Raw genomic sequence first — 12,203 nt, 5'->3', positions numbered from 1 at the left:
AATTTGCAAGCTTTGTATTGATGTGGTGCATTCAAAATCTTATTAATAATTATATAGTGTGCTAATGTCTAAGGCAAATTCAAAAGTGCTTTTAAGATGTTTATTTATAATAATTCATATAATAATGGACATTTATATCATTTTTTGAATAAACTGTAATAATCAAGTGATATTTTCTGTATACAAGAAGTCTAACAACATACATTATTGACCATTAGATCTCACCTTCATTGTATTAGTCTGGGATTACACAAAAAAACAAACAAACAAACAAAGTCTAAATCTGTAAGAACTTAAAATCGTCACACCTCTGTGTGGACCATACCCTATACTGAGGTCTGGTTTAAGGCACAGAGGAATTCATCACAAACTATAATGTACATAGCTAGGGGGCGGAAAACACAAGCCTGTGGCACACGACCGCCTATGGAGAAAAGCTTATTGTACTAGAGGTACAATAAGCAAAGCAGCTCCTATTGAGAGGGTACTGAGGCCGTGTTTAGCCCACAGTGTACATTTCAGCGGTGGAGAGGGATAAAAACAACGCACGCTTTGTGGTTCATACTCGGCAGTGGACACTTTCGGGCTTTGTCACCCTGGCGGTGGCCAGAGGTTGACTCAATTCCAGGAGAGCCGAGCTTTGGGACAGACTGCCTCGCAAAGAGAAAAACCACAGCTGGATCACAGCAGACTGAGGCTTTGAACCAAACCACCAGGATTGTATCTGATATAGAAATATGGATGTGGTAGTATGGCAGCACTAATAACGACATCTGTATATTTTCTGAAGAAAATTTGCTAGGGATGCACCGTTAGGATTTTTTGGGGGCGATACCGATTTAAACAGACAACTTCTGACTGATACCGATATTAAACACTTGTATACAATACTATACAGTTGGTCTATTAGCTAGTTTATTTCTGCATCAAATTATTTTTACTGAACATGGATTGGATCTAATTAACATTCAACTGACCAACATAATAAGAGAGACACAAATTAAGCTAAAACAAATATAATAAGACAGCATGACAACCTTCAAAGGTGGTTTTTGCTATTCAGCATTTATTTATTTTAACAACATTAACTTGTTTTTTTTACATATAATGGATTTCTTTATGCAGTTAATTAATAAACAATCGGTATCGGCCTTTCTCGTGCTATTGCCGATATGCCGATGGTTTCAAATTCATCAAAAATCGGCCGAAAAATATCACTAAAATTTGCTGCAACTGTTTTAGGGTCAGTAGCGAACCGTGACTCTTGAACGTATGCTCTCTACCCCAGCAAGCCCCCCCAGATCACAGTCCAGCTACCAAAACATATGACGACTGACACCACTCATATCTCATATTGCCCAAAGACACTTTAATCACATCAGACACTTCAGCAAACAGTGTGATACACCCCCAAACAAGCAATTTTCATACTAATATTATAAAATATTAAATTGACACACCGTTTAATTTTATGTATGTAATAAGCTATAATAAACATTATGCGGAATTACATATGCACGGCGCCTATTCGATTTTAAAGGAAAACACCACAGTTTTTCAATATTTTACTATGTTCCTACCTCAACTTAGACGAATTAATACACACCTATCTTTTTTCAAAGTGTGCACTTAATTTTTGTACAGCGCGTTGTAAATGTGTTAGCATTTAGCCTAGCCCCATTCATTCCTTAGGATCCAAACAGGGATGAATTTAGAAGCCACCAAACACTTCCATGTTTTCCCTATTTAAAGAAATGAGAACTATATTGTATGGCGGAAGAGCACTTAGTTTGCAGCACTTCAACCTTGGCGAGCAGTAACATCATCACTCCTAACTACTCCCACTCTCGCTCAAACTGCGGTCAATAGGGACTTTAAGCAACAGCTGGGAATGGAACGGCTACGGCGACCGGAAGTATGCTGTCACACCGCCGTAGCCAAGAACGTAAAAATCACTAAGCAACCGTAAACAGGACAGCGCAACGCGGTATAAATTCATTTATTGAGAAACAAAAAATGTCATTTAAAAAAGCAAGAGAAGGGTTGGTTTTGTCATTAAATGACAATCTTTTGTCAGAAGATGAGTTTTTACTATTGTATGATGTAAATAAGTCTAAAAACCTAGATTTAAGCAATACTTGAAAACATTGAATACTTAAAAATCTTTAAAATTAGCTTAAATTTAAAACATTTTAACAGATATTATATAAAAGACATGTGGTACAATCATAAACTGATGCAATTACAATGTCATATGCCATAAAACATAACATTTATTTACACAAACTCTCACGTTGTAGCGACTACGGCAAATCAGCTGTTCTCCCGTAGTAGACCGTTACAGTAGAACGTCGCAAAGTAGCAGTTAAATTCGCACATGCGCAATACAACGCCAGAATGCCGTTGCCGTTCCATCAGAGGCTGTTGCTTAAAGTCCCTAATATTACTGCGCCCGAGGTCAAAGTGCTGCAAACTAAGTGTTCTTCCACCATAGTTCTCATTCTTTAAATAGTTTTAATCTAATTGTTTATTTGCTTAAAAAAATCGCCACGTTTTATTTTGTGCCACATACTTACTCGTGTAACTACTTATGTAACAGTCTTTAAAGTTGAGAGCAGAGAAAGTTTTCTATTTTTTCAAGATTTTGATAATTTATTTTATTTGCTTGGTTTTTCCATCATTCAAATTTGATTGGGTGGTTAGTAAATTTTTCTGTGGCGTGACAAACTCAGAACACATTTAATATCTGACTTTACAGGGACTTTAACCAAATAGTTTTATGGGTGGGTGCTTCGAGGACTAAGTTAAAAGAGCCCATCCATGTCTCTGTGATGTTCGATTCACTAGATTTGGCTTAGTCTCTTCTTTAAACATAAAGGCATGAATCTTTTACACATTTTTACTCACATCTAATACAGAGCATCTGTGGAAAATCCTAAACATACCGATGTACTGTATAAAGGCGGCATGTACTGAAGCTGGTCTGTGCGTACGCCACCTTCATTTGTGACGTTGCTTCACTACAGAACTCTCCCACTCCACCAGTCAGCAAATGCCAGGCATACACTGGCATACACAAATCAAAGTGCCCTATTGTCTCAGCAGACAACCAATCGTGGCATTTTTACATCAAAGAATGATGAAAGAAATAACGTTCATTTAATTTGCAGGACAGATGGAGTATGCATGGGTTATAATACTCACACACAGACACACATGCATGCTTTTTTGTTTTTAATGTTTAGTCCTTTGTGCCACTTTATTGATATGGACAGTGTAATAAAAATAGGAAATGGTTGGAAAGAATGTAAACAGGAAATGATGTCAGGTCGACTTAAACTCGTGTGAGGTTGCGCAACGTTAAGGAGCACATGAATTAAACACGCAAGCAAAAAGCACCGATCAAAATTTGCATGGGATGTTGTTGCTCAACATTCTGCAGAAAGATTAAGTGAACCATGCAATGATTTGGGGGAATCTACATCGATCCATTGACTTATATAAATCAATCGGCAACAAACAGTGGTGTGGTGGCTTTTGCACACTGCACATTACATAGAAAGGGCTGCTAGGGGTCTGTTACAGTACCTCCTCTTCCCACCCTGATTTACAACCACCCCGATTTACAATTCAGTGAGGCAAGCGGAACAAAAATAACACCCACACTTTCTGTTCCTCATTTCAGAGACACTCTGTTCCCTCGGGGTAACAGACCACCGGTGTGTAAATTCTAGGCCTCTGCAGCACACGGTGAACTTTCAATGCTTGTGCCAACTTTTCGGACACGTTCTACAGATTCACGCCTGCGTGAGGGATTAACACCCGCCGGGTTGGGCGAGAGGGGAAAGGACGGCTCTCAAGAGGAAGACAGGGTTGGAGTCTCCCCTTTGTTTCTTCCTCTTTTCTTTAAGAAAATCAAAAGTGTCAATTCTCTGAAAAGCTAAAAGAAGTAACATACAGTCAGTCACAAGCTAACATCTTGATTCTGAATAAGATGCCCCCACTTTTCCTTTGGGCTTTGACAAAGCAGATCTCAGACATGGCAGGAGAATTCAAGATACAGTATGTTACAATTCAGTTAGTTAACATGTTAACATTCGTAGATTTCTCCTGATGATAGGATCAAAGCTCTTTCAATACGATCCAAAATTTGCATCCGATCGACCTCAATCGTGTTTACATGAAAGTTTTTCGGATTCAGCCATCAATATGATTGCAAACGAATTATTTGGTTGCATGTAAATGTGGCTAGTGTTACAAAATTCTGACCAGATAAAACATTGTTTCCCAACAATAAAGTAAATGACTAAACTGTGCTTGCAAAGCAGTCAAGAATTATTGTAATCTTTAAAGAGATGAAATGAAAGCAGAACTCTACTGTCTGACTCATACTAAAATGAAACTTAATATATGAGCAAAAACCTTTAGCATAGTTAAAATTGGGAATGAAATTCCTTTAAAGCACCAATCGTTATTAACTTCTAAAGCAGTACAGTCTTGAAACCTAATGCGTATGTTTTCGGTGCCTTATCGAAAGACAACTAGAAGTACAGCCATGGCCCTGTCTGTGAAATTCAAGATGGAGTCTGATAATTACATTTTGCGATTAGGAGCATCAAAGTTTGATTTCTCTCATTGATTTTACTTTAATTTCTTGTTGGCACCTGTCAACTTCTTAAGCAATGAGGATGAGTTTAGGATGGGACTACCTATTTGCGCATTCGAAAATGTCACCTAAATGTCCACAGTGAATGTGAAACTAACTTAGACAGACGGTTTTTGGTTTGTTGCTGCTAGTGTTGCCCTTTAATAAACTGAATACATCTGGGGTCCCATGATTTACGGAAATATAGAAAGATGTCCAAATTATACTTGGGTCATGTGTAGATCGGTCATGCCTCTTGAGCTTTCATCAACACAGCGATGAGCTCACTCCCAAACTCATGCAAACAAACCTGTTGAACTTCTGCTTTTACTTTTACAGATTCTGCTGTCCTCATCCTGTTTTACTTCACTCCGGTTTTATTTCGATGTGGAGTTTGCATGTTCTACCTGTGTTAGCGTGGGTTTACTCCAGGTACTCTGGTTTCCCCCCACAGTCCAAAGACAAGCAGGTGAATTACAGATGCCAAATTGTCCTTCCCCAACTTGTGTTTAGATTAAAGCCCTGGATATAGTTTGTTTTTTACGCCTACGCAAGATTGTACGTGCACAGTCGAACGCACAGCAAAACCACAGTTTATTTGACTCGTATGCTTGCACTGACAATTAACATTGCGACAATTTGCAATCGTGGCCTACATGCTACATACTTCTGCATGCAGGACCTAGGGCAGTGGTTCCCAAACTGGGGGCCCCTGAGATGGTGCCAGAGGGGTCCCAGTTTAATGACATTTTATAAAATACAGTAAATTCTGTCTAATTAAACCTCAGAAAAATAAGGCTACTAACCAACAGCACTACATTGAATAATTTAATGTTTTGTTTAATTAAAATTTTAAGTTTTATGTCATCAATTTTCGTTGGGGGCCATGAAGGGATGCACCGTACACTAGGGGGCTACACGCCGAAAAAGTTTGAGAACCACTACCTAGGTGATCAAGGCATGTGTACAGTACAGTACAGTACATGCAGACGAAAATTGCGCTATGCATGTATGCGGACCATTGCATACATACATGTAAAAATTTACCCTACTTCGGATCTACGCCCAGAGTATAGTCTGTTTTTTTTACCGGAAGACTTGCAAAGCCATAGTTTATTTGACTCATATGTTTGCGCTAACAATCGCCGTATGCACAATTTGCAATTTGAACCTAGGGGTTTAAAGCATGTGATAGTACATGCAGATGAAAATTGAGCCATGCATGTACCCGGACCCTCGCGTACGCATAGAAAATGGACCATACTTCGGCCTTAAGCCCAGAGTATAGTCTGTTTTTTACGTGAACGTACACGCACGGTCGAGCGCACAAAACTTGCAAAGTATAGTTTATTTGAAATAAACACATGTTCAAGGCATGCACATTGCGACACGAAATGCAATGCAGCTCTTCTTCGGCTACATACTACATTCTCCTGTATGCGCGACCTAGTACGCAGGTTTTCAAAAATCTGGCAATGCGCGTACAGTACGCGTGCACTATTCTAATGACAAAAATTGCACCGGGCACAGATTGCAGACTGTATGGGAACCATCAAGTACATGGATGATTGACTTGTCACAATTTTTTTGCTTCCCACTTGCTCCTTGGCGGTTTCAAACACGTAACTATGCTGGCCCGCTACGCATTGCGTACACCTAAAAATAGACCATACTTCAGCCTTAACTTGTGTAGAATGATTAACTGGTTCTATCCATGAATATAGCCACAGATGCTGGACTGAAGTTAAGAAATTATACACAATTTTATAAATAACTATATCTGTGCACAGCGTATAGAAAATCCAAACTAACCAAATGTTAGAAAAAGATGACCACTTGCAAAAATTTACCAGCATTCAGGCAATTTGGTCATATGCCAATTTAAATTACATATAGTATCCTAAGGGGCATAGACAGGGGCAAAAGTTAGGAAAAATGCTGGGGGAATCCCCAATAAACAAAACTAGCAATTAAAACCCTTCCAATATTTACACAATGATTAAAGGTCACGTTCTTTCTGATCCCGTTTTTTTAAATTCTAGTTAGTGTGTAATGTTACTATAATAGCATAAATAATACATGTAAAATGATAAAGCTCAAAGTTCACTGCCAGGCAATACATTTTCTTTAACAGAATTCGCCTTTCAAAACCTACAGCGAACGGCCGGTTTGGACTACAGCCCTCTACTTCCTGCTTTAATGACGTCAGTAGAACAGTTTTTTGACTAAACTCCGCCCACAGGAATACGTCAGTCACCAGCTAAGCTAACGGCAAGCTAAGCTGCTATCGAATCACAACACATTAAAAAGAACTACACAATCAGAACTCGTTACGTATTTCTGAAGGAGGGACTTCATAGAACAAGGAAGACATCAGCCTGTTCTGAGGACAGTGAAAACAGCGCTATACAGATAAGTAAATTGTTTGAAAAATACCACGTTTTTTTACACGTGAAACAACATGAAAACATGTTATATTGTGCAATGTAAACACAATCAAAGCTTCAAAAACACAGAAAGAACGGCACCTTTAATAAAAAAACATAGCTGACACAAAATTCTCAGTCGAGATGCTACATAAAATGTAGTATGTTATAAAGATAGATTATTCACTAGCGTGTTGTCAAACTTTGTTATTTTAAGTTCAATTTACCTAGAGACTATGATGACCTGTGGGTTTCAAAACATTCACTGTTCTCTTTTTATGCAAAGCAAACACAAACCACCACTGCCTCTTCAGCCTTGGTCTTTTGAATCTGAATGAATGGATATTTTTGTGTATCATTACAAGACAATGCTGCTATTGACCGTTTCGCTTTTTTCTGTATCATCTAATATCTTAAATGCTGCTGTGTGCTGCTTGAGCCACGTGCAAAGCGTTATCTTGGACTGAAAAAGGAAAGGACCATAAACAGAGCATCACGTTTTCTGACAGGCTGCTTATGATTTTTATATGCTTGTATTTTGCCTTTGTGGGCCAGTTGTGTACAATTGTGTAAGTTGAGAACTTTGCACTTGCATTATACAAAAATAAAAGAAACCTTTCAACCTTAGTCCCAGATTACTCAGAAAAAACAACGCAATTACAACCCTAATGCTTTCAACTATCCACTTTTGACTACATTTACAGGAAAATACACAAACGGGCACGTGGATTCTCCAAACAGACAGGGACAGCTGTATTTTGACATGCGCTGAATGGTGTATTTAGTCTTTATTCATGTTTCACTGTGAGAAATTCATCTCACAATTACCTCTTTGTGACGAAAGTGCTGAAAGTGACCTGGGTGTCCTCGACTCTCTCCTCTCTACATGACTGTGTGCCCGTTTATAAGTGGGCTGAAGACTGGAAGAGAAACACAGAGATGAGAATTAGCGTGGCAATCCTTTCTGTGTGGCAGATGAGTTATTAAAAGGTGTCCGGCCGGAAGAATCCCAGTATGACCGGATTGAGAATGCTGCAGTTGTGCTGTTGCTAATGGTCAAGTAACAGGCAACAGGTGTATATCAGATATATCTATTTAAAGATATGTGATAACCTTGACAAAGTGTGAAATATCTAATAAAACGTTTTTATTTTTTTTCAAATTGTGTGAGAATTGAAGTAGAGTATATTAGTTTTTATAGAGCCACCCACCTGAAGCTATTTATTACACTGACTGTTTACATACTTATGCATATGAATACACATTTAGTTGAACACAAGAATCCAAGTTAAAGGGATAGTTCAGCCACAAAATTAAAATGAGCCCATGGTTTACTCACCCTCAAGCCAAGATACATACACTACTTACTGTGCAAAAGTCTTAGGGCACCATGCTACCATTAGATTTGTTGTTTTTGCAATTGTATAGTGATCATATATAATTATTTCTCAGTCGCTTTATTAGAATACAACCAGAAAATATAGGAAATGTGTATGTAGTATTAATAACAGTATAAAAGTATAAGCTGAAGTGTCAAGTATTTAGGGTAAACTCCCCTTCCACTTGAGCAATAGCAGGCAGTTGCAGGATCTCTTAAACCTAAATAAAATTAAATCCTCATTTCTATTTCTAATGAAATGACTTCAGGACTTCAGTCTTCTCAAAAAAGCTCAAGATGTGTTTCGTGCCAAGAGGGTCACACTAAATATATGAGGACCACAATGGAAATAAGTCTTGGACTTTATTGTGTTTTTATCCTCAATTGTATTTGATGTCTTTTTGTGTTTTTGTGTAAGACATTGTGGTCGATACAATTAAATAAATTCAATCAATCAATCAATTAAAATACTGACTGATGCCTGAAGAAGACATTTAGTTCTGAAAAAATTTTTATTTTTAATTTTGTGTACATATTTCCTGTATTTTCTCCTTGTATCTTAAAAAAAGAGTAAAAAATAATTTAAATATGGATGGACATTAAAACTTTGCTAAACAACAAAGCTGGTGATGGGGCCTAAGACTTTTGCACAGTACTGTAAGTCCATCATTTTTCAGATGAACACATCCCCAGTTATTTTAGAAAATGTCCTACTTTTTCCAAGCTTTATAACGGTTTAATATGGGGTCTACTTCCTTCAAGCCTTTTGATGCGATTTTGTAAGAGAGATATCTATATTTAAAACTTTACAAACAAAATAAATAGCGACGCCATCTTTGACTCCTCTGCATTCACAATGGATTATCAGCATAGCCAAGCAGAGGGCTCACAGATAGGTATTTTGTTAAAAAAAACAATATTTCAAAACAAATTACAGTTTTTCATTTTACTTTCATTTTGACTTTTCGGATTTTAAAGAAAATGGTGGAGGATTTCGATATAAAACAAGAGGATATTGAGTTATCCATCTCTGTAGCTAAAACAACTCACAACGCAGGGTTCTCGCGAGATTCTATTCTCAATGGATCATACTCATTGTATGGTACGCATAATGCGCAATGGCCTTTAACGGAAGATATTTATTTTTCTCTTACAAAATTGCACCCATTTAAGAAGGCCTTTATTTATCCCCCCTTCAGCCATGTGGATTACTTTTGTGAAGGAGGGTTGCACATTCAATGGGCTTGAAGGAAGCAATCCCCATTTTCAAATGCTATAAAGCTTGAAAAAGCGAAGGCATTTTCTAAAATAACTGAAAATGTTCGTCTGAAAGATTATGTACATGTGTATCTCGGATGACTTGAGGGCGAGTAAATCATGGGGTAGGGGAGAGCAGAAAGTAAAATTTTTCAGAAAAACTTAATTTTAAAAGATAATGTTTTAGACAGAGATATATTTTTGCTGTGGTCAGTAACTCACAAATGTTTTCTATTAATACCAGGTGGAATTTTGAAAAAATGTAAAACGACTTCAGGATAATTTTACTTTAAACATGAGTAGTGAAATGTTACTTTTGACCCTGAAAGCAGGGACGAAAGTAACACAACAAAGCAAGATAGATTATTGTGTTACACTTGTTTTAATTAAATATACATGACTGTGACCTCATTAATATGTAATTGCAAACTTTGTTTTGTCATTTATCTTTGTAATAAATAATGAAATTATTTTAAATTTCAGTTTTATCAAATGTTTCAAAAGCAACCAACAGCACAATCTTAAATTGTTGAGAATAAAAAAAAAAATTCAACAGTTTGAACACTATGAAAATTAAATTAAATTAGAATAATAAATATAAATTTTCAATATATACAACAGTATTAGCAGCGGGGGGAAAAAACAAGTATTACTTTCGTTCCGACAGGATCTCTTCACATTTAAACTTGATTTAACTTTTATTTTGAAAAACTCTGAGAAGTCAAACTTCAGGATGTGTTAGAGCACTAAATAACCTGTAGATTGATCAGTATTGTAACACATGAAACCAGAAACACAACGCATTATAAGAAAAAAATGACCGCTTTTGGAATTTACTTATCATGGTTGAAAACACCTTTCTGGATCTACATGCGGAAAACGGTGAGTAAATAACGAGATATTTGTCAGGTCTGTCAAGGGTTTGTGTGTTAAAGATGCTGTCATAGTTTGGGATGCAAATGTTATCAGGGCTCAGAGAAAATCGCTTTGTTACTTTCGTCCCACATTACTTTTGCCCCGGTTCTCCCCTAATTTTCATTTTTGGACGAACTATTGCTTTAAAGGTGATGAGGAAGAAAGATACTGTCCATAAGGACCTATATTGTGCATTGGAGACTTTAGTTATCTAACATTTATTTCACATTCTGTGTCCTTGCATGTTTGTTCAAATAAATGCAAATAATATTGCACTACACTTAGTTCTGTTCAGCACATTTTATCAAGTATCCATTCCACAACATTTTACAGATTAGCACAGGAATGTGAAAAAAGTCCAGAGATTCCATCTGAGCCTTTTATGTGCCTCTCACAATGCATTATATTCATACATATACACTCATGTCCAAAATTAGGTAAAAAAAGCTACAAGTACAAATCTGACCTATAACACGACGACACATGCTAAGCCAAAACAAAGTTTAGAAAAAACATAATGCAATGATTTACAACCAGCAATGTCTATATCTGGTGACCTTTTATAACATAACAAAATGCCTGAGTAAATCAAATTTAACCTCCAACAAAGTGAGTATTCATTCACTTTGACTGAGTTTGCACAAAAATCTCTGATTTACAATAATATCCGTCCTCATACAGAATCGCCATACCTTATATTATATGCAGTAACGGCAAAAAGGGCCGGCGGCTAGTGAACGTCTTGTCCAGTTATTCACACAAACACACACAATCCTCATGTAAGTCACAGCCTAGTCCAAACCCAGTGGTGCTACAACAGAATACTGAGCATTCATGTTGTGAAGCTTCGCTCTTATACGGTCACCACCCGTGACTGATAGCCACAGAGATAGAGATGGAGAGAGAGAGCGATCAAACAGTCACAGGGAAATCCTTAGTCATGAAGTCTTACAGTATAGTCTCCACAACTTCTCCGCTGTCACTTCCCCTAAATGACCAAACCCCATGAGCTTCCGAAAGAAATGGACAAGGGTGTCTTATTGTCCCTGAACCCGCTTCTCGGTTGAATAGGTTAAATATGGGGGTGTATATGGTGAGTCACAGTTTTGAGTGGGTAAGCAAAACACTCATGTGGATGTATGTACATACATTTACACTTTGTACTAAGACAGATGCATTAATTGTAACTTGCAATAAATTACGTAAATTACCTAGAGCTGCATATAATAAACTATATATTACATACATATTCTGATTAAGCTTTGGTAATATCAATACATTTTCTAAACCTTCCCAGTGGATTATGATTTTTTAAGTGTTTTTATAAATTTTGGTCAAGCATTAAAACTTGTTGATTTGGATGACACATTTATACTAATACATTCACAAGTAATCTAGAAATCACTACAAATTGATGACAAAGACTTTTTAATTCATTTACTGACACCGGACCACAATTTAAAAAGCCCCTAGCGTGTTCTCCAGATGTTTCAGCGCGATGATGTGGTTTTCGGCTCTCACATGATATTGGTGACAACTTTACAAAACTGAAAGATATGAATATCACACTTTGCACTCAGAT

The 12,203-nt window shown here is 37.1% G+C and overlaps 1 protein-coding gene across 3 annotated transcripts in view; it reads right to left on the bottom strand.

The window, feature by feature from the left end:
* The window catches only part of tfeb (transcription factor EB), a 43,761-nt gene that overhangs the window by 18,164 nt on the left and 13,394 nt on the right, over positions 1-12,203 (bottom strand). The window contains exons 1-2 of one of the 3 annotated variants that reach the window (XM_065241413.2): positions 11,314-11,451; positions 7,900-7,991 (exon numbers count right to left, since the gene is read on the bottom strand). The exons of 1 other annotated variant lie outside the window; for it this stretch is intronic. The gene's annotated coding sequence lies outside the window, so the exon portion shown is untranslated. Of the gene's footprint in view, positions 1-7,899; positions 7,992-11,313; positions 11,452-12,203 lie in introns of those variants that run through there. One more of the 3 variants, XM_065241412.1, reaches the window with a different exon arrangement.

Source organism: Paramisgurnus dabryanus, chromosome 14, assembly GCF_030506205.2.
Source record: "Paramisgurnus dabryanus chromosome 14, PD_genome_1.1, whole genome shotgun sequence".
NCBI lineage: Eukaryota > Metazoa > Chordata > Actinopteri > Cypriniformes > Cobitidae > Paramisgurnus > Paramisgurnus dabryanus.
The sequence above is the reverse complement of the archived record's forward strand: the minus strand, read 5'-3'. Positions and strand labels throughout refer to the sequence as shown.